The sequence below is a fragment of the Capsicum annuum genome, chromosome 11, assembly GCF_002878395.1.
Source record: "Capsicum annuum cultivar UCD-10X-F1 chromosome 11, UCD10Xv1.1, whole genome shotgun sequence".
Taxonomy (NCBI): domain Eukaryota; kingdom Viridiplantae; phylum Streptophyta; class Magnoliopsida; order Solanales; family Solanaceae; genus Capsicum; species Capsicum annuum.
Window position 1 is genome coordinate 95,930,541 of NC_061121.1, and position 24,427 is coordinate 95,954,967.

The window sequence follows — 24,427 nt, forward strand, 5'->3', positions numbered from 1 at the left end:
TCTCTAGTGTTTGGTATTGTGGTTTATGTATTGTTTCTTGTTGTTTGGCACTTTTTTATTGCCATTTTGGAGAACAATATTGTAACTATTCCATGATTATAGTGGAGGTTTGGTCCCGTGGTTTTTATTCTTCACACCGAACAATTTTCCACGTAAATTTAGTGTCTTGTGTAATTTCCTTTATTCTTGCCCTATCGTATTTGTGTGGCAATTCATTTTCTGCCATATTACTTTATTTTTCTTGATTTTCTTGTCTTCTCTTAGTTCAAATTAGAAGAGAAAGTTTAGACTTGGGTATTCTTTCGCTGCTACCCTGTCGGGCTCTTTTATAGTGCCCCTGTCTTTCCCAACACTTTTGGCTATCGCTTTGACATACAGAATGCCCTCGTTGTAGTAGTTGACATGGGATTCAGCCTCTAGATGACCGCTAAGAGGGTAGCTATGGTCAAGACATGTGATAGAGATTTCTTAAGTTTGTCTGATCTGTGTATGTTGGTGAAGTTATTTTCTGCTGGATAAAAAAAACAAGGGGCATCAAAACATTAGGGGTAATTTAATCAATATATGAAGGTTGGTAATGGTGAAGGTCAAGGGGGGTTGGTGAAGATGGTTTGATTGTACCTTTGGAGATGATTTCCATTTCAACTTTCATTCATTCTTTTTAAGTTTTACTCATTAACCTAATAGAAACAAAATATTCAGTATTGTTGAAATTTCACTGGTTCTGATGACAAGAAATAAATCAAAACCTAAGTTAAATATCATGTAAAATGATTATTGGATAAAATAATGCAAGGTGTCTTCAAGTTTTTAGAATTTAGCTCTTAAATAATTGTGACCGTGGTGTCCCAAAAGAGATGATTTTGACTTGAATAAGGAAAGTAATACTTCAAGTTAGCATAAAAATCTTATTTTACCCCAGTAAAATATAACTTAATGATGGTCTAAATTTTGAAAAGCCAATAAAATTAGAAATGAGATCTCTAACTCGCTTACAAATTAAATAGAATAAAATGATCTTTTTCAAATATCTTATGCATAAAGTAAAGATTTCTCCAGTTCAAAAGTGAAAATATCTTGTAAAATTTTTTCAGGATGCCTGCAAATTAATATATGACTAAACCATTTTCAGGAGGCCTGCACTATCCAATAATCCAAAAGGCACATTGTGCTCTCTCGTTATTTAGTCAATCAACATAAATAAATGAACTTCATTGTATACTCCCCATTTCATTTATTTGACTTCCTTTCTAAATATATTTGTTTCAAATTAGTAGTTGTCTAACTTATGAAATTAAGAGTATTTTGTATTTTTTTCCTATTTTACCCCTAGTAGGAGTATTACATATGAACACTATCAAAAATTGTTGGTAATGAATTTTAAATTTACAAAGCCTATTAAATATGTTTTGTAGATCTGTAAGTAGTGGTCAAACGGTGCTTTTTCACCCTCTCTTTGCTCTTGACAAGAGCACTAAGGAATAGAGGATCTAGCATTCAATGTAACAACCCTGTAGCGATTTTTAGAGTTTTTTATATTTTGACTATCTTACCCATCTCCATTGTCGTATTTATGAGTTGCAGGAGTGGGTGACACAATTTTCAAAGTATTTTGGAGAATTTTATGTGACTTTTTGATATTTAGAAGCTTTTTATGTTTTTATTGTTGACCTTAGTCAACTTTTCAAGATTCAAGGCTTGGATGAAAATTTTATCAGTTCCATTAGCTATGAAATATTAATTTTAGGTTAGAAGCATTGTTGAATTGGGTTTTGAGAGTTTATATTGAGTCTTTAGATGATAAATTGGTTTAAGTTTCCTAAAACACCTAGGCATTGAATCATGAGAAGAATTTCTTCATTGGATTCACTGAGCAAGTTATGACTAGGGGTATGAGTCGTACCCCTTGGATATGAGTCATATCCTTCTCTCCCTCCCCTTCCATATCTTAGGCAGTGTGGTGAGGTTCACTTATTATCTTAGGTATGAGTTATCCTCCAATCAATCGTACCTTAATATACAAGTCATACCAAGACCAATCGTATAGAGTGAGGTCTTAACTTGAAGTGGACTATTTTTTCTACAAATGGAGTGTACGAGTGAAGGCATGAGTCATATCCTTTATAAATCACTCAATGGTTTGTAGTCATACCCTAAGCTATGTAGGTGACCTTGGAGAAGCCTAGGGTACGAGTTAGGGTACCATTTTTACCCCAGGGTACAATTCCTTATGTGAGTCGTACCCTTACATGAGCTCATTTTCCATTTTTCAGTCATACACTTGATCGAATGTATATAGATGAACTTTTGCATGCGGTCTAGTTAGTAGTGAGGTAATATGTCCTCATGTGTTAGTTTAGTGGAAGGTAGAGAAGGAGCTATTAGTTAAGGTGAATTATTGTTTGCGTAAAGTAGGAAAGGAGTTATTGATGGTAGTTATTGTGTTAAAAAAGTATAGGCACTTGGTAGGTGAGTATTGTGAATTTAGGCATCTCTTGAGGTTGCAAGGTGTTTAGTTGAAACTTATAGATCTATGAAAGAAATTTAGGTGTATAGCTAGGTGAGTGGTAGAGATATATGAAAAAGGAATATTTTATTGGACTGTAATTAGATAGACTATAAGACTATGGTCAATTGTGATTATTATAAGGTTGTAGTGTACTAGTGTTTCTTGATGCTTTATTTTATAGCTTCCAAGTGAGAATAGTATGTGAGTTTGAGTTGTAAATTATGTTTAGCACTAGACGTTAAGTTTGAACAATGACTGATTATCAAGATAGAAGTAATGATTGCTCAGTTAGTGATGCTAGTTATAGGGAAGTGATATAGTAGGCTTAAACAGTATATGCAAGAGTTTAAGTCTAATTATTCATAAATTAGTATGGTATTATAAGTATGATATAGAGGTGTGCCCAAGGTGATATGGGGTTGCCTTATTTTCTAAGGTTATTACGTGTTGTGTTTGGTTAGTACTACCATTTAGTTGCTAAGTGAAAGGAGACTAGTTATATAGCATATGATATTCTTAATAGCTAAGTTAAGGAGTTATGGATAGATGATGTTAAGCCTTTTTGGTATGATCTTGATTCTCATGGCTTAGAAATATAAGTTTAGAAATGTAATATTAGTAGGCTATGACAGAAGCAGTGTGGTTCATTAAAGCTTTGGGGATATCTATGTTAAGTGTTAGAATCTAAGTTCGAATCTTTGAAGATTGAGCTAATATAAATAAGAGTTAAATCTCTAGATGGTGTGAACATAGGATGTGGTGATACTCATGAAGATTCTAAGTTAGTAAGTGTTTAAATTATTATATGATGACTATTGGGCTATATAAAGATAGAGTTGTTTCTTAGAAGGAAGTATTAGTAGTGGGTTTTATACTTTCAAGTGTAGTCTTTCAGAGTAAGTTTATTATTTATGTGTATTGTTGTATCCCATACTCTAGAATATGGTGATTGTAGTCCATTTTAGAGTTTAGTAAAGACTTCCATAGACTTATAATGATGGCTTAAAGCTAAGGGGGAGATGATAAAATTAGTAACCAAGTCAAGCTCTCAAATTCTAGTAGGGACGTCAGTATGTTGTAGAATAGCAGTAGGGGAGGATGATGCCCAATCCATTCTTATTTCAGTAGTTGTACTTCAGTTATTCCGATATCTACTCATGCCCTATGTGTCAGTTTCATGATCATAGTTCATGTTCATGTATATAATAGAGAATTATGTACTCTCTCAGTTTCTAGTATTAAAAGTTCCAGTTCGTTCAGCAGTACAAATTATGTTCCAGGAAATTATGAACTCCAAACCTAGGTCATGTAGCTCATGACTCAAGTACTCATGCTTTACAGTATGTTAAGTTTCGGGCACTCATGCCAAACTCTACATGGTCGGTGAAATGCAGATTCTTCCATGTATATCCTCAATTTTGACCTCTGTAATTAATCCATGTCATGAATACTCTATTTTTCAGGCCTCAGTAATGTATCAAGTTATGCTTAGTATCCCTTCATGTTTTGGGTCCCGATATTCCAACCTTTCAGTGACCTCCCCTTTGGTCATGATATTGATGATGAACATTTATGTAAATGGGAGAGATTAAATGTGTTATATTGGGGAAGATTGTTGTATGTTTGTTTTATGTAAGTCTATAAGTTTGAAGGAATATTGAGGTGATTCTTTTTGTGTATGACTTGGTTAGTTGAGAATATTTATGTGTCTTCCTAAGAATAGTGCATGGAAGTTTTTATTGATAGAGGTATTAGAGAATATGAGAAAGATGCTTTTATGGGTGTTTGTTTAAAAGTGCATATGTGGTTATGATGATAGGTTTGAATGTCATGATGGTGTGAAAGTGGATGAATGAATTGTGCGTTAGTAAATTCCTAGTAAGAGGTTAAATTTAGTTGTTAAAGTGATAAGAAAAATTATCCTAAAGGTGAGCAGTTATGACAATACTTGGGGTACTAAATTCACGGTTAGACTAGTATTATCGTGTTATATGTAGTACCTTGTTATTTCGAGTTAGGCTTGACCATTATGAGAGCACTTAGTTCCGTTTTGACTTTAGAAGATGGATTTATCAATGCCCATGTGAGAATTATAAGTTGAATCAAGTGAATATGGTATTTAAGGGGAGTAGTATAGTTGAGGGAGTATTTGAGAAGTGTTGTTGATCTTGAAAGTAAGAAGTTGCATTTCCTAAGGCCTAGTAATTCTATCCTAGCATATGATTTATAGGTCTATGTTCCATGCTATAGAGTTGTAGCAATGTTGTAATTTCTTATTCAGTTCATGCCCAGAATTCTTTGCCCCCTAACATCGTTAGAACTACCTAGAATAGTGTTGATGAAATACCCCATTTAGATGTGAGCCTTCAGTATGATCTAGTCCATATAGCCTGCAATCCAGTTTAGAAATCAAATAGATAAGCTCCTATAGATTCCTAACTTTCCATCTAGTCATACTACCTAAAGTTTTGTAAGTAACTCTATTCCATGAGGTAAAATATTTGCAGATGTGCAAATTACTAATTCAGCTCAGTCTAGGCATCAGGCATCAGTTTTAGATTCAAATATTTAGTCATGATTCAGTTCATAAGTATTCAGTGAATCATCTTACTTTTCCAAGTATTCCAGGTCAGACATTGTAATACCCATTGTATGATCTTATCCTCGTTGTGTCATGACTCATTCCTGCATTATTTATCACATTCCATTTCTATATGTATGATTGCATCATGAATACTTCAACCGAATTCTAAAATCTCAGCATGAATTAGCTCTTTATAGTAAGTAAGGACAAGTTAGTTCAGAAATCAGTTTCATGATAAAGGTTTCTAATGTTTCAGATATAGTCAGGTAAGTATGTTCTTGGATGTGCATGTTTAGTATATAATCTCAGTTACCTTAGTTCAGAACTCTCAGTCCAACCAGTCGCTCCGTATGATTTAGATTCAGACATGCAGTTTTATTTCACTTGTGCATGCCAGCATATAGTCTCAGTTCCTCAGTATCCTCAATTTAACTAGTCTCATTCGAGGATGAATATTCCCAAGGTGGAGATATTGTAATACCTCATACTTTTCATTGTCCTGTTTAGCTCCTAGTGTGTCAAGGGTCAACTTTAAAAATGTATAACTCTTGATACGTGTAGAATTTTCTAGCTCTAGACCCACCAAATAGTGGATAATTGGATTAGCTTTCCAACAATATCAATTTTGCCTTAATCTGATATACGATAGAGAATTCATGGCGATTTTAATGAAAGTAGTATAGCACCACGATAAGCACCGCATCACGGTAGAGGGCAAAATTATAATTGTTTGATTTACAGTGAAGACCCATGATTAGCCAACGTCATAGTGAACTCTAGTTTCCGTTCGTCCCTTTCCAGTAACTCACAGTGATTTTCTTGTATAATGTTAAAATCATTAATTGGACAGGCACTGTATCGCGCTGGAGTACAAAATGGCCCTCCTTTTTTCCCAGTGACGCATCGTGATTATGCCGCGTCGCGCCAGAGCTCATAATGGAAATTGTCCCTTTTTCCAGTGGGCCACATTGATAGCGGTGTGTCGCGGTGGTTTGCCAAATTGGGATTTTTCAGTTTCAAGTTAAGTTTTAAAGGGCAATCTAGTCTTTTCCCCTAGCCCCAAATCGTGTAAAACACAGAATCTATCCTATATTAAACATATTATGCATGTTTTTCATATAATTTCTCTCCAAGAAACCCTAGAACATTCAAATCTTAATCCCTAAGAAATCCAACTTCCACCATTCTTTTTCCAAGATAATTCAAAATTCAAGGTTCCCAATTCAAGATTAAAAAAAAAATCTCCAAGAGCACAAATAAGGATTCAAAGTCAAGTGTCTTCATTAATTTCATCAATTAAGGTATGTGGGGTTTTCCAACAAAGACAACCCTAAATCCTTGTTCCTAAAATTAGTTTTTGAAGTAAATTTTATATGAGTTTTGAATTAGGGTTTATACCCTATATTGCTATTTGCAAGATTATCAGATTTCAAGTGAATTAGATGTTGAATTGCATGTGTAATTTCTTATTTTCATGCGTATTGCAGCAATTTACAGATTTAGACTTAAATTATCAATATTTTCATTACTTAGCCTGAGTTTTATGATGATTTGAGATGGAATAGATGCATTGGTTATTAGCCGTAGTTTGAATGTTGTTATTTCAAGAAGATTATACTTTTAAGCATCCCATGACTTGTTATATTTATATTTTGAACAAAGATTTGATCTTTTAATCTCAGCTTAGATATAGAATCCACTTTATAGATGTAGCTAAAGTTTACAGCAAACAAATTCACAATTGGTTTTCATTATAAAATGCAGTACTATTTAGCACCGAGTTGGGTATGTTTACATGCCCCAAAAATAAGCCAACGTAGGTACAAATTATTAGATAATTCCTATTTCTATATGAATGACCGATGCAGATATGATCACCTAGATTAGGTTATACTCACTAGCAAGAGTATGAAACCTCTCCCCAATGTGAGGTTTTCCTAAAAGGGAACTCAAAATTGGACACTATTATAGCTCACATAGTGTATGTTGATTAGAAAAAACTCCCTACAGACTACAAACTATAGATGTCAGAATAGAATAATCCTAATAGAAAAGCTCTTAGAAACCAAGTGTAAAGGCCCATAACTTTATAAAGATATTAGCTATGGGATTTTAGATTACAGATACAGAAGTGAGTCCTTCTACACTTTGACAGCATGATTTAAAGATTGAATACCAGTACAACTTTTAGAAATTAAATGTGATGACTCACTAGATTTACGCAGTAGGTTTTGCTATTCATGGTTATGATTTTTAGTTTTTAGATATTCCATCTTATGTGAGTCATCTATATTTAGCATGCATTCTTTAAAAATTTATGATAATATTGAGATATTGATTTACTTGTGCATTCACCCCCAACTACTCAGTACATTCCAAAAGTATTGATCCACATATACGTCTATGTGCTACATTGTCTCGTAATATAGGTACCAGTTCAGTTGTAGTTCATATGTCACAATCAGACAGTTGTAGATTCTAGCCAGTAGATGATGAGTCCTCCTACTTCGGGGAGTTCAGTTAGATATTATTTATGTACTTTACTTTCTTAATCATATGTATTGATTAGTAGTAGTTGGGGTCACGTCCCAACTATCTATCGTCAGTATAGTAGTGTTTTCACATATATCAGTCAGAGTTAGTCATGTAATTTCAGTTCTTCTCTTCAGTTTTATCAGAATGTTAAATTATACCAGTATTGTATTTAACTTAGATTTTCTCATGATTATATTTCCGCACAGTAAACTCAGTCATTTTATGCAAATTTAGATCAGTTACTTAATAGTATACCAGTACAAGGGTTAGCTTGGGACCACTTGTGGTCTTAAGTACTGTGTGACTACTAGAGGGTAGTTTTGGTTTTTTATAATAGGGCTATTTAAATTGTTGAGAAATGAAGGCTCTCATAAGGACCATGTTGTCATGTATAGTGTTGAATTATCTGAATGGGTTAAAGTCCTTAAATGTGAATTGAATAGATCATAATGTATGGACAATGGGTTAGAGTCCCAATGTCGACTTGTGATAGTCATAATGGCTTGAGGTTTAAGTCCCTTTCCTAATGAAAGGGTTTGAGGTTAAAGTCCCATGCCTTAAGAAATCGCTTGTGGTTAAAGTCCCTTGTTTATTAAGATCTCTTTAGGGTGAAGTACCTCGCCAAATTAAATGGCTTGTATTAGAGTCCCCTATCTAATACATCATGAGGTTAGAATCCCTTGCCAAATGTATCGGTATGTGGTTAGAGTCTCTTGCCAAATATGCGGGCATGTGGTTAGAGTCCCTCTTCTAAATAAATATGTGTGTTTAGTTAGGGTCCCTTGCCTAAATAAATGTATGTGTGTGGTTAGAGTCCCTTGCTTAAATGCATGTGTATGTGGTTAAGAGTCCCTTTCTTAATGAGTGTATACATGGTTAAAGTCCTTCATCTAAGTAATATGTGAATGTGGTTAAAGTCCCATACTTAATAAGAATTGCCTGAATCTAAGTATGAAAGGTCAAAGTCCTCCACTTTATGTCTCATGATATGGTTCTTTGATAATGTTGTTAAGGCTTGTTTACTTATTTGGCATATGATGCACCTACATGTATGTATAAGGTCATGAAGATGGGTGAATGTGATAAATTGACTTGTTTATTGATGATACAATTTTATCCTTATCCTTGAGTTACATGCTAGCGCTCAACCTTTGACCGTATCTGGATGCTTTGTCCCCAAGCAATATAGGGGTAAGAGCATCATCTTCTCTTCTTGTCTAGTGATTAAGTGATTGAGGCATTGTGTCCATTGACTTTTTAGTGGTGAGCTTCCTTACTTCAGAAGACATTCATTCTTAGTCTCTTGTCTTTATACTTAGTCTTATTTTTGCTTGGTTTGGCCATTGTCGGGGTTTTGTCCTAGCATATACATTCTAACCATCGATTTGTATTGAGGTATTATGGATGACTATGGACTTGGGTATATTGGTTGATTTTATGAATCTAATGAAGTGTTTAGGCATGTTTAAGTTATGACTTGTCGTATGTTTTCCTATATCTTATGATATGGTCGGGATTCACCCAACCTTTGTGATTGATTTGATGATTAGGTTGGGTTATCGGGGACACCTCTGGTTCATTGTGGGCTTGAGGTACCCATACAACATGGCCCAATTTCGGGTTGTTTCATTTCCTAAAGTTGGTTTCAAGGGTGACCTATTGATAACAACCTCTGTGGGTGATTTTGACAGTTCTATTGAGTCTGAAATGTTGAAATTAGAACTAGGGTTTTACCTTATGCCTAAAAGTGGAGCTTTTACCACGAATTTAAGGATTTTACAGCCAGGGTTTATACCCATTTTACTTATTCTTGAGTTTATGATGTTTCCACATAAGTTGTACGTTATTTTGTATATGCTTTCATGCTTATAAAAGTTTAATCTACTAAAGTGATCTCAAGTATTGATTTGTGATACATTGATTCAAAGTTTTCATGAGTTGATAAAAGATTTTAATTTGAGAATCAAGTACTCAGTTCACAAGAAGTTCAACTTTACTAGTTTGAGATACAAAAGCATTCCAGCATAATAACAGTTTCAGTTTTGATATATCATTTTAGATAAGCTATGAAGTTCATATATGAAATCAAGATTTTGATATAGAAATAGAAGCATATTGTGCTTTTAGACTTATTATCTCATATGTTTATTTTAAGGTGAACTTCATAGATACAATACGAACAATAGTATTATTTTGGTAGTAGTACCTAGCATTGAGAGGGAGTATTATTTTTGCACATCCTATTTCCCAAAAACTATGTGTCACTGTAGGTTATTATTCATCTTGTTCAAATGGGCATGTAGTTTGTCCTAATATACATGCCATATATTATTAAGCTTTTCCAAATGAATATTTTTAGGTGATCGCTATAGTTTGCCTTTATACCCTAAAAAACTATATTGGGCCCTTTTGATGGGGGGTTTTAGGCACACGACTCCATGTTACTCGTATAGTTTATGCTGTTATAAGAATCTCCCATAGAAAAAGATAAATTTTAGAAACTACGTATAATGACTCACAATCTTTGTTTAGATTCTGTCTTATGATAATTGCTTTATGAGATTTCATCTTTCAATCTTCTTCATGATCAAGGTGAGTCTATTTACCCTTAGTATGCATAATTTCTAAGTGTGTTCAGTTTTAGTTTTACTTATTGCATAGACCCCTGCATACTCAGTATTTTCCAAAAGTATAACTGACCACATACATGTCCGTACAGATACATTATTTCATAATGTAGGTTCTGGTGTTCGTCCCCGGGATCACAATTATCCACGATTACCATTTCCTATATCTGGCCAGTTGGTGAGTCTTTATAGTTCGAGGGCTAAGATTTTGTTATCTCCATATACCTATTGCTACTATTTTAGCTATTATGTTTAGTTTTGGGTCAAATAGGGTCTGTCCCAGTGGCTTTTTAGTTCTAAGTTAGAGGCTTATCAATACTAGTTAGATGATGTATAACTTTCAGTTTCTCTTAGATTCAAATATTTCTGAGTTGTAATATTTTGGTGAGATTGTTCGTCTATTTGACCCAGTTTATAAGTTTTTTTTTTATTTTTTGCTAATGTTCTAAGTTTACATTTAGTATAGTTTACTGCTGAATAGATATCATGGGTTAGCTTTGGGTTACTCATAGTCCAAAGCATCGTGTGGTGTCTAGGGGTATCCTCAGAGCATTACAAACTTCATATCAGAACCTAAGGATTTAAAGAGTCCTATAGAGACTAACAAGCCACGTTACATAGATTCTTGATCTTTGAAGTTATATTTATCTGCTCTAATTTGTGTTTTCACATGATAAAGAATGCCTCCTTCCTGAGCTTATGCCTACAAAAATAGGGACCAGCCAACCCCACACCCACCTGCAGACCCTCTAAATGGGAATGTCTCTCATGCAAAATTTTTAGTTGCTTTCCAAGAGTTAGCTCAAGCAGTGAATGCAAATGCTCAGGCGAATCAGCCAGCAATAGACTCTCTTCAATAGAATAGTAACTTAACTACTACCAGAGTTTTAGATTTTATGAGAATGAGCCCACCCTAGTTCTTTGGGTTTAAGGTGAATGAGGATTATCAACTTTTTATTGATGATGTCAAGAAGATTACTCAGATTATGCATGTTATAGAAGAGAAAAATATTGGATTGGATTCTTATCAATTGATAGATATTACTTATGATTGCGTTACTATGTGAAAGGAAGGTACGGGTGACAATGTAGGTCCTATGAGTTGGGATGTATTTCAGACAACTTTTTTGGATAGATTGTTTCCTCGATAGATGAATGAGGAGATGATATAGGGATTTATTAACTTGAGGTAGGGCTCTATGTTAGTGAAGGAATACTTTCTCAAGTTCACTTAGCTAGCTAAGTTTGTACCAGAGTTATTATCGAGAGATAAGAGTGATGGGGAAGCTAAGGAAGAGGAGCTTGCACTAGAGTTGTTGCTGGATTTCATAAATTGTATGAGTATGTTTACACTGGAGTATTTGACTTGTTACTCAAGGAGTTTAGAACTTAAATGCTAATTGGGGATATGGATATTTCTCGATTGATTACTCATGCTCAATAGATTAAGGTTGAGAAACTAAAGAAAAAGGGAGAGGGAGAACAAGAGGGAAATTATTCTCAGTTTTAGGGTCGTTTATCAGCTCGTGCACTGTCCCTAGCCTGTAACCCTTCCCTAAGAGCTAAGAAAGAGCAACGAGTTGAGTATCAACTTTTAGATCCAAAGGTAGTGTTGTTAGGGGATCCACCTATCCATCTTGCTAGAGATGTGACAGAAATCATCGATTTGAATGTTTGGCCAATAGAATAGGATTCTATGGATGTGGAAAGATAGACCAAAGGTTGAGGGACTGCCTCTTTCAAAAATGGGAAATAGAGATACTTTTCCTCAGACTTAGTCCACAAATTTAGCAACTTAGTCAAGACACCTAACTCCAAAGTAGGGCACATCATCTAGAACCAGTGGCGACCAGTATCAAAGTTTATTTCATGCTATATCTTTCCATCAGGAGAAGGAGATCTCCCCTGATGTAGTCACCGGTATTCTTTGTATCTTTCCTCTTGATGTTGTGTTATTAGATCTGGGGTCTATCCTCTATTTTATGACCCTACTTGTTGCTATGAATTTTATTGTAAGTCCCAAAATTATTTTTGCACCTTTCTTTGTTTCTACCCTAGTAGGTGAGTCAGTTATCGCTAGAGAAGTGTATAGGAAGTTCACTATTATAGTCCATAGTTCACTGTAATAGATTTAATAGAGTTAGAGATGTTATATTTTGATGTTATTTTGGGGATGGATTTGCTCTATTCATGCAATGTTCAGTCAATTGTCGCACCGAGTGGTGAAGTTTTAATTTCTTAATGAGCCAATCCTCAAGTAGGAGGGTAGTTTAGTATATCCTAACGATCCCTTCACCTCTTATCTCAAAGCCAAAAGGTTATCGAAATGGTGGGTTAAGATACGAAGTCTGAAACCCCAACCATTCAGTTAGTTCATGTAGTCAATGAGTTTTCTAAAGTTTTCCTAGAAAATCTACCCAAAGTACCTCCCGATAGAGAAAAATAGTTCAAAATTGATCTTCTTCCATATACCTAGCCTATCTCTATTCCTCCGTATCATATGACCCTGGCGAAGCTTAATAAGTTAAAAGAGCAACTCAAGGACCTTTTTGATAAAGGTGCATTAGGCCTAGTGTTTCCTCGTGGAGTGCTCCAGTCTTATTCATGTGCCAAAAGGGTGGTACTCCAAAGATGTGTATAGATTATAGACAGTTAAATAAGGTCACCATTAAGAATAAGTACCTTGTTGGTAACTTATCAATTTAACGACTTGTTAACACTCTTTTAAGGTTAAATTATCATGGTTTTCCATTCATTTTGTGTAATCTCATGTATAATGCTCATTTGTGCAGGTAAGGGTTGAATATGAGCAGTGGAAAGTCAAATACGAAGGAAAAAAGTCCTAAATATCACATAGACGTGTCAGGAGGCCACCCACGCAAGAGCCAAAATAGCCCCATATGCACCACATCAGTGCCCAGTCTGCTCTAAATTTGCCCTAGATCTGCTCTAAATTTGCTCTAGATCTACTCTAGATTTACTTAAGCAGATCAAGAGTGTAGTGGCATTTCTGTAAATTCAGGAAAATGTGAATTTGGCGCTAAAGTGGGGGGTTTTAGCTCACTTCCACATTATTTCACATGATTGTACTACTCTTTATCAAAGAAAATATTAGAGTGACTTTCAAGTGAAGAATTAGTGATTTTCATTGAATATTTATTGGAATTAAAGCTTGGATTTTGTATTCTCTTTATTCTCTATGGATCGATTTTATGGAAATTTTGGTATATCTTTACTTTCTCTCTCTATGAGTAGCTAATTCTTCTATGTGAAGGAATACTATCTCAAGTTCACTAAGCTAGCTAATTTTACACCAGAGTTATTGTCAGGAGATGAGGGAGGCTAAGGTAGAGGGGTTTGCACCAGAGTTGTTGCAGGATTCCAGAGCTCATATGAGTAAGTTTTTCACTAGAGTGTCTGACTTGGTAATCAAGGAGTGTAGGACTTCCATGTTGATTGAGGATATGAATATTGCTTGATTGATAACTAATGCTCAGTGGATTGAGGCTGAGAAACTAAAGAAAAGGGAGAAGGAGAGCAAGAGGGCTAGAACCAGATAGTTTAAGTACAAACAATAAAAGTCATGATGGAGAAATCATTATCAGTTTCAAGATAGTTTCTCATCACCTACACCATTTTCGGTCAGTGCCCCTACTCCTTGAACTAAGAAAAAACAGCAAGTAGATCACCGACTTCTAGATCCTAAGGTAGTTATTAGGGGATCTAGCTATTTATCCAGCAACATATATAGTAGAAATCACTACGTTGAGTGTTTGGCCGATAGAATAGGATGCAATATATATGAAAAGATGGACCACAGGTTGAGGTACTGCCCCTTAGCTAAGTGGGCAACAGAGATGCTCACCCTCAAATCAGGCTACAAATTTAGTAGCTTAGTAAGGCCGCCCATCTCTACAGTTGTGGTGCATCATCCATAACCGGTGGCGATCAGCATTAAAACTAGTTTTATTCTATACCATTCCATTAGGAGACTGAGAGCTCCAAGATATAGTCACTGGTATGCATTGTGTCTTTTATCTTGATGCTATGTGTTATTATATCCAGGGTCAACCCTCTCTTTTGTGACCTAATTGTTGTTGTGAATTTTTGTATGTCCCAAAAGTATTTTTCAACCTTTCTCAGTGTCCACCCTAGTAGGTGAGTGAGTTGTTGCTAGATGGGTGTATAGGAAGTTCCCTATTAGAGTCGTACAGAGTTTCACTTTAGAAGATTTAATATACTTGGAGATGGTAGATTTTGGTATTATTCCATGCATAGATTTGCTCCATTCATGCTATGTATCAGTCAATTATCATACCTGAGTTGTAATACCCCACATGTTTCTAAGCTAGGAAGTGAATAAGCATTCCTAAGTATGAAATCTCCTATCCTATGATTCATACTTGAGTACATGACCTAAAATGAATATCCTAGTGATAGGATAGCTTATGATGCATTAAGCATGTTCATATGTGTCACTTAAGGTAATACAAGCTGAGAGTTTTTGAATCCATCAAGTTTTAGTGTTTGATTGTGAAAAGGTCATCTTTTAACGAGTATAACTCGATGTTAGTATGGTATTTTGTCTGATTTAGACCCACCAAATTGTAGAGAATCGAATTAGCTTTCCAACGATATCAATTTCGCCTTAATCCAATACACGAGCGAAAAGTTATGCCAATTTTCGTAAGAGACAGTAAGGATAGGTGATTGGTTGGGCGCCGCCCAACCAAACATAGGTGATTGGTTAGGCGCCGCCCAAACTAGCTTAGGCAATCACTTGGGCACTGCCTAAGTCAATTCCAGGTGCCAAAAACACTCCGTTTTGAGTTATTTGAAGGGTAATTAAGTCTTTTAACACTCCTTACACGTCCCTAAACTTAACCCTACGAAATATATAGCTTCTAAACATATTACAACCCCATTATCATCTCAAAGCTCACTATCCAAGAGCACTAAAAGATAAAAACAACTGGGGTTGCATAACTAAGCTTGAAGATCCGATTTCAAGAAAATTCCTCCATCAATCATCAATAATATTCCTTCTAAGGTATGTGTGGGTTGATTCATGGACTCCTTTCATCCATGAAGCTCAAGAACCATCTTCTAAATTTTGGATTATGATGTTTATGTTGTTGTTGGTTGATGTTCATATTGTTGGAGTTTGATGATGCCTAAGATGGGATCATTGTTTTTACGTATAAATATGTGAAATTGGAGGTTGAATGTTTGTAATCTTGATGAATCAACCTATGCCTAAGATGTGCATGTCAGGTGTTTGTAAAAATACCTAAGGGAATAGAAATCTTGCTTTTATGACATAATAAGTCCTAAATGACTATTCCATGTTCTAAGTTTATGTTGAACGTGATCCCCGTGCTATTGTCTTGAATTGAAAAAGTTGTACGAGATGCTCATGATATTGTTGCGATATGGAATGACCATGTTATTGAAGCCATGCAAGTATAAACATGTTGTGTGCATTCCTGTTCATGTGATAGTTTGTTGAGAATCATTCTTATTATGAAAGCCCTACTTATGATATTGTGAATTGTGGACTCAAATCTTATGATCAAGTCATGTCATGTGTGTCAGTTTCCTCCTATCGAGTCCTGAGGGTATTCATACCCAAAAACTATAGTTGTGTCCCTAGAGCCATGTCATGTTTCACGATATCCGAACTCGAGCTATGATTCCATAGACTTCAGTCAGTTATGTGACTCAGGAAAACCTCATGATCTTAGTTAGTTGTCATATATCAGTAACATTCCCCCAGTCAACGGAATTCAGTAAGATTAAGTCATACATAATCAGTTATTCATGTCCAGTCCCTCTAGATAGGAGTAGAGGTTAGCACCGAATGAACCCAAGGATGGGAACTCACCCGCCAGTTCAGGGTGTGATTCTTAGTAGTCATCCTTGTGTTCCAAAACTACGTAGCTAATGTAGGTTGAGATATCTTAACCCGCCAGATTAGGGTTGATGAGCTGGCTTAACCCATCAATTTAGGGTTCCCACAATTCTCATTGAGTACCCGCCAGATAAGGGTCACTCACAGGCTGTCCTTACTAGTGGCACGATATTGACACCCCTCCAGCCGGGGCAGAGATTGGACCCCATCTTAGCCATAACGGCATACATGGGGCATGTCGGTTAAACACTACTTCCCACTGTTTCAGTATCAGTCTTAATAAAAAAACTCAGGGCATTCTTCAAACTTCAGTATAAACAGGACTGTCAGATATAGTCGTCCATGTTATCAATTTCAGTATCAGTCATGACAGTTATCAGTAAACCATTTATTAACTTACAGGTCATGCTATCATGTATTCACGGTCCCAGTCTCTATATATGTGTGTTTGTACTCCCACGTTCATATTAGTCAGTCAGTGTTGTTCATGCATGAAACCCTTTATGTTTAGCCTACCTTCCTCGTCTACTCAGTACTCCAATTGTACTGACTCATTTTCTCTATGGTTCTTTTTTTTCACGTTACACCATAGGTTCCAAGATAAGAGCTCTAGCCTAGCATTAGCGGTAGCATTCCAGCTGCAGAGACATAGTAAGTCCTCCTTGATTTGAGGATAATATGATTTGATATATTCATTTATTTCTTCAGTTTAGTTTTACGGAGTTAGTTGGAGACATGTTCCTTCACCTCCTTATTCAGATAGTTTAGAGGCTTTTAGATTTACGTTCAAACTTAGATTTCAGATTTAGTTGTTTTGGGTATTTTCACCCATATGATTTTATTCAGTTGAACCTTATGGCCTTATAGTTTTATGTATTCCGCACTATTATATCATGATTTGCAGTATACAGGTACAGATATCAGTCATGGGTTAGCTTGTGCTCCCTCGGGGTCATGTGCACCGTGTAGCATTCCGGTTCAACGAATTGAGGTGTTACAAACTTAGGTATCAGAGCCTAAGGTTCAATAGAGTCCTAGGAAGTTTGAAAGCCGCATCTAGTAGAGTCTTGTACATGGGTATGTTGCGCGCCACATTTATGTGTGGGAGGCCATAAGATGTTTTAGGAACAGTCCCCTTTCTTCATTATTCATGTCATGCTAGTGAGCATAATCACAAGTTAAAATTGCAGTCTAATCCATTCTTCTCTTATTCCAGACCATGGCCACAAAGAGAAGAAACCAGCCAGCTCCTCAGCCCGAAGATCCTTTGGGCGAACATATTTCCCATATGGAGTTTAGAGTCACATTTACTATATTTACTCAGTCCATGGCTGCACACAATGAATGGCCACCAGTCATTTCGGCCAATCCAGTGGCCAATCCCGAAGTAGCTAGGGTTTAGGACTTCACCCAGATGAACCCTCCATCTTTCTATGGGTCTAAGTCTGATGAGGACCCTCAGGAGTTCATTGACCAAGTCCAGAAGGTTATTGACATCATGGGTGTTAATTTTCTTGAGAGTGCTAAGTTAGCCGCCTACCAATTACAGTATATTGCTTATGATTGGTACAAACAGTGTAAATATGAGAGGTTAGATGATACAAGCCCTATCGAGTGGGAGGAATTTGTCACAGCCTTCTTAGATAGATTCTTTCCCCAAGAGCTGTGGGAAGGCAAAGTTCTCGAGTTCATCAACCTCAGGCAGGGGAATATGAAGGGTAGGAAGTATTCTCTCAGATTTACTCAACTATCCAGGTATGCTCCTCATGTGGTTGTAGATAATAGAGCTAAGATGAGCAAGTTCGTGTCAGGGGTTAACTTGTTTCCTACCTTCGGGCAAGGAAAATGATTTCTAAGGGGTGTGTGTATCATCTCATGCATGTTAAAGATTTCAGTTCTAAATCTCCCAGACTTGAAATAGTCCTTGTTATTAATGAATACTTAGATATGTTTCTCGAAGATCTTCCAGACATTCTTCCCGAAAGAGAAATAGACTTCTGCATAGACCTTCTTTTGGATACTCAACCTATTTCTATTCCGCCATACAGAATGGCACCAGCAGAACTCAAGGAACTGAAAGATCAGTTGAATGATCTCTTAGATAAGGGATTCATCAGACCCAGCATTTCCTCATAAGGTACGCCAGTGTTATTCGTGCGCAAGAAAGACGATTCTCTTAGGATGTGTATTGATTACCATCAACTCAACAAGGTCACGGTAAGGGTGCCAGTTACTTCTCTATGATAGACCTCAGATCAGGCTATCATCAGCTCAGAGTTAGAGAATGTAACATTTCGAAGACAGCTTTTCATACTCGGTATGGTCACTTTGAATTTTTAGTCATGTCATTTGGTATTACCAATGCCCCTACAGCTTTTATGGATTTAATGAACCATGTGTTCAAGCAGTACTTGTACATATTTGTCATAGTCTTTATAAATGATATTCTGATCTATTCTCGCATAGAGTGTGATCATACAGACTATCTCAAGATTGTTCTCCAGACTCTCAGGGATCACCAGTTAATCGCTAAGTTGAGCAAGTGCAAATTTTGGCTAAGATCAGTGGCATTCCTTGGCAATATTGTTTTTGGTGATGGCATTAGAGTAGATCCTCAGGAAACTGAGGCAGTACAAAACTAGCCCAGACCCGTATCTTCATTAGGTATTAGGAGTTTCTTGGGTTTGGATGGCTATTATAGACAGTTTTTTGAGGGATTTTCTTCTATTGCATCTCCCATGTCCAGATTGACTCAGAAAAAGATTAAGTTTCAGTGGTCAGATTCATGCGAGAAGAGCTTTCAAGAGTTGTAGACTCGACTCACCTCAGCTCTAGTTCTAGCTATTCCAGATGGTTCAGACCATTTTGTAGTCTATTGTGATGCATCCAGAGTGGGTTTAGGTTATGTCCGCATGCAGCATGGTAAGTTCATAGCCTACGCCTCTAGATAGTTAAAGCCACATTAGAAGAATTATCTTACTCATGATCTTGAGTTAGCAGCAGTAGTGTTTGCCTTGAAGATTTGGAGACATTAGCTCTATGGAGTTCATGTAGATGTCTTTACAGATAATAAAAGCCTCCAGTATGTCTTTTCCTAGAAAGATCTCAATATTTGCCAGAAAAGGTGGTTAGAGCTCTTGAAGGATTACGACATGAGTGTTCTTTATTATCCGAGAAAGGCTAATGTTGTGGCCGATGCTCTAAGTCGACTCTCCATGGGTAGTATTTCTCACGTTGAGGATAGTAAGAAAAATATAGCTCAAGAGATCCATCAGCTTGCCAAACTAGGCATTCGCTTAGTCAATTCTTCAGAGGGTGGTGTATGTATTCATAGTAGTTCAGAGTCATCTTTAGTTTCCAAGGTGAAAGAGAAACAAGACAGGGATCCTAGCCTTATCAAGCTCAAAGAGTCAATTTAGAATCAAAAAGTTGAGGTTTTCTGCCAATGAAGAGATGGTGTTCTTCGTTGTTAGGGTTGTCTATGTGTTCCAGGTGTAGATGAATTAAGGCAGCGAATTCTTGTAGAAGCACATGGTGCGTGATACTCTATTCATCCAGGGGCCACTAAGATGTACCGCGACATACGGGAGATCTATTGGTGGAGTGGGATGAAGAGAGATATCGCAGAGTTTGTGGCTAAGTGCTCTACATGTCAACAGGTTAAGATAGAGCATCAGAAATATAGTAGTTCCATGCAAGAGTTCACCATTCCTACTTGGAAGTGAGAAGAAGTTAACATGGACTTCGTGATGGGTTTTCCTAGAACTCATTAGTCTGGGTCATTATAGATAGAATGACCAAGTCAGCTCATTTCCTTCTTGTTCGTACTTCTTATTCCACCGAGGATTATGCCAAACTCTATATCAGGGAGTTAGTAAAGTTACACGGTGTTCCACTATCTATCATCTTAGATAGAGGTACCCAATTCACTTCTCACTTTTAGAAAGCATTCCAAAAGAGTCTCGATACTAAAGTCCATCTCAGCACAACATTTTATCCTCAAACAGATGGTCAAGTAGAGAGGACCATTCAGACTCTTAAAGATATGCTTAGGGCGTGTGCAATTGACTTCAAGGGAAGTTGGGACGACCACTTTCCTTTGATTGAGTTTGCATACAACAATAACTATCATTCTAGTATTCAGATGGCTCCATTTGAAGCTCTCTATGGTAGGAGATGTAGATCTCCGATTGGTTGGTTCAAAGTTAGTGAGGCCTCAATCATAGGTCCTGACTTAGTATTCGATGCCTTAGAGAAAGTTTAGTTGATCAGAGAGAGACTCCGAAATGCTCAAAGCTGACAGAATTCCTATGCAGATGTTCGTAGAAAGGATCTCGAGTTCGAGGTCAATGACTATGTCTATCTTAAGATCTCTCCCATGAAGGGAGTGAAAAGGTTCGACAAGAAAGGAAAAATCAGTCCCCGATATATCGGTCCCTTTAGAATTCTTTGTTGCTTCGGCAAGGTAGATTATGAGCTAGAGTTGCCTTCAGATCTAGCCTCAGTCCATCCATTCTTCCATGTCTCTTTGCTAAAGAAGTGCATAGCTGACCCAGAAGTTGTTGTCCCTATTCAAAGCATCAATATTCAGAACAGCCTCTCTTATGAAGAGATTTCAGTTGAAATCTTATATTATCAGACTCGTAGATTGAGGAACAAAGAAGTCCCTCTAGTCAAGGTTCTTTGGCGAAATCAGTCTCATGAGGGAGCTACTTGGGAAGCAGAAGCAGATATGCATACCAAGTATCCTTACCTCTTTCCTGTCAATTCAGATCAAGCTCAAGGTAACTGTTCTCCTTAAGCTTATTCAGTTTCACATTCATGTTTCCAGTATAAACTTGGTACCTATTAACCGTTTCATACTCAGTCATGCATTCATGTGTCAGTTGTCTTTGCATCAGATATGCATGAATTTAGTATGTTTAGCATGTCAGTCATGAGATCAAGTTTCAGTTCTTCATCTTCAGTTCAGGTTCTATTGTCTTGTATCCCTTCTCAGTAAATTCTCATTCAAGGACGAATGTTCCTAAGGGGGAGATATTGTAATGCGCTGCATGTTTCTAAGCTAGGAAGTGAATAAGTATTTCTATGTATGAAATCTCCAATCCTATGATTCATACTTGAGTACATGACTTACAATGAATATCCTAGTGATAGGATAGTTTATGATGCATTAAGCATGTTCATATGAGTCACTTAAGGTAATACAAGCTAAGAGTTTTTTAATCCATCAAGTTTTAGTGTTCGATTGTGCAAGGATCATATTTGAACGTGTATAACTCGATTTTAATATGGTATTTTGGCTTAGTTAGACCCATGAAAATGTAGAGAATCAAATTAGCTTTCCAACGATACTAATTTAGCCTTAATCCAATACCCGAGCGAAAAGTTATCTCTATTTTCATGAGAGACAGTAAGGATAGGCGATTAGCTAGGTGCCGCCCAACCAAACATAGGTGATTGGTTAGGCGCCGCCCAACATAGCTTAGGCAATCACTTGGGCGCCGACTAAGTCAGTTCTAGGTGCCAAAAACACTCTGTTTTGAGTTATTTGAAGGGTAATTAAGTCTTTTAACACTCCTTACACATCCCTAAACTTAAACCTACGAAATATATAGCTTTAAAATATATTACAACCCTATTATCATCTCAAAGCTCATTATCCAAGAGCACTAAAAGACTAAAACAACTAGGGTTACATAACTAAGCTTGAAGATTCGATTTCAAGGAAATTCCTTCATCAATCATCAAGAATATTCCTTCAAAGGTATGCGTGAGTTGATTTATGGACTCCTTTCATCCATGAAGCTCAACAACCATCTTCTAAATTTTGTGTTATGATTTTTATGTTGTTGGTGGTTTATGTTCATATGGTTGGAGTTTGATGATGCCTAAGATGGGATCTTTGTATACTTATTGTGATGATATGGTGTTATTTAATGTATAAATATGTGAAATTGGTGGTTGAATGTTTTTAATCTTGATAAATCAACCTATGCCTAAGATGTGCATGTCAGGTGTTTGTGAAAATACCTAAGGGAATAAAAATCATGCTTTTATGATATAATAAGTCCTAAATGACTATTTAATATTCTAAGTTTATGTTCAACGTGATCCCCGTGCTATTGTCTTGAATTGAAAAAGTTGTACAAGATGCTCATGATATTGTTGCGATATGGGATGACCATGTTATTTAAGCCATGCAAGTATATACATGTTGTGTGCATTCCCGATCATGTGATAGTTTGTTGAGAATCATTCTTATTATGAAAGCCTTACTTATGATATTGTGAATTATGGACTCAAATCTTGTGATCAAGTCATGTCATGTGTGTCAGTTTCCTCCTATCGAGTCCTGGGGGTATTCATACCCAAAAACTATAGCTGTGTGCCTAGAGCCATGTCATGTTTCACGGTATCCGAACTCAAGCTATGATTCCATAGACTTCAGTCAGTCATGTGACTCAGGAAAACCTCATTATCTTAGTCACTTGTCAGATATCAGTAACATTCTGCCAGTCAATGGAATTCAGTAAGATTAAGTCATGCACAGTCAGTTATTCATGTCCAGTCCCTCCAGATGGGAGTAGAGGTTAGCATCGAGTGAACCCAAGGATGGAAACTCACCCGCCAGTTCAGGGTGTGATTCTTAGTAGTCATCCTTGTGTTCCAGAACTACGTAGCCCGTGTAGGTTGAGACATCTTAACCCATCAGATTAGGGTTGATGAGGTGTCTTAACCCGTCAGTTTAGTGTTTCCACCATTCTCATTGAGTACTTGCCAGATAAGGGTCACTCACAGGCTGTCCTTACCAGGGGCACGGTATTGAAACCCCTTCAGTTGGGGCAGATATTGGAACCCAGCTTAGCCATAACGGCATACATGGGGCATGTCGGTTAAACACTACTTCCCACAGTTTCAGTATCAATCTGAATAAAAGAAATCAAGGCATTTTTCAAATTTCAGTATATACAAGACTATCAGATACAGTCATCCATGTTATCAATTTTAGTATCAATCATGACAGTTATCAGTAAACCATGTATTAACTTACAAGTCATGCTATTACGTATTTACGGTCCCAGTTTCTATATATGTGTGTTTGCACTCCCACGTTCATATTAGTCAGTCAGTGTTGTTCATGCATAAAACCCTTTATCTTCAGCTTACCTTCCTCGTATACTCAGTACTCCAGTTGTACTGACGCATTTGCTCTATGGTTATTTTTTTTCACGTTACACCATAGGTTTCGAGACACGAGCTCCAGCCTAGCAGTAGCGGTAGCATTCCAGTCGCAGAGACACATTGAGTCCTCATTGATTCGAGGACAATATGATTTGATACAGTTGTTTATTTCTTCAGTTCAGTTTTATGGAGTTAGTTGGAGACATGTTTTTTCAACTCCTTATTAAGATAGTTTAGCGGTTTTTAGATTTATGTTCAGATTTACGTTTAGATTTACGTTCAGACTTAGCTTTCAGATTTAGTTGTTTTGGGTATTTTCACCCACATGATTTTATTCATTTGAACCTTATGGCCTTACATTTCTATGTATTCCGCATTATTATATCATGATTTGCAGTATACAGGTATAGATATCAGTCATGGGTTAGCTTGTGGTCCCTCGGGGTCATGAGTACCGTGTAGCATTCCGGTTCAGCGAATCGGGGTGTTACACGAGTGGTGGAGTTTCAGTTTCCTAATGAGTCAATCCTCAATTTAGAGGGCTACCTATTATATTCTAAGGATCATTTCATGTCTTATCTCAGAGCTAGGAATTTAATACCAAAAGGGTGTATCTACCACTTACTTCAGGTTAAAGATACTTGGTCTGAAACCCCAATCATTCAGTCAGTTCATGTTGTCAATGAGTTTTATAAAGATTTTCTTGAGAATTTAGCCAAAGTACCTCCTGACAAAGAAATATAGTTGAAAATTGATATTCTTATAGATACACAATGTATCTCTATTCCTCCCTATCACATGTCCCCAGTGGAGCTTAAGTAGTTAAAAGAGCAACTTAAGGACCTCATCGATACAGGGTTCCTCTGGCCTAGTGTTTCCCCATGGGGGTGCTCCAGTCTTATTCGTGAGCAAGAAGGGTGGTACTCCCAGGATGTGTAAAGATTACAGATATCTAGATAAGGTCACTATCAAGAATAAGTACCTCATTGATAACTCATTAATTTGATGACTTGTTAGTACCGTTTTAAGCTTAAATTATCATGCTTTTCCATAATTTTTTTGTAATCTCATGTATA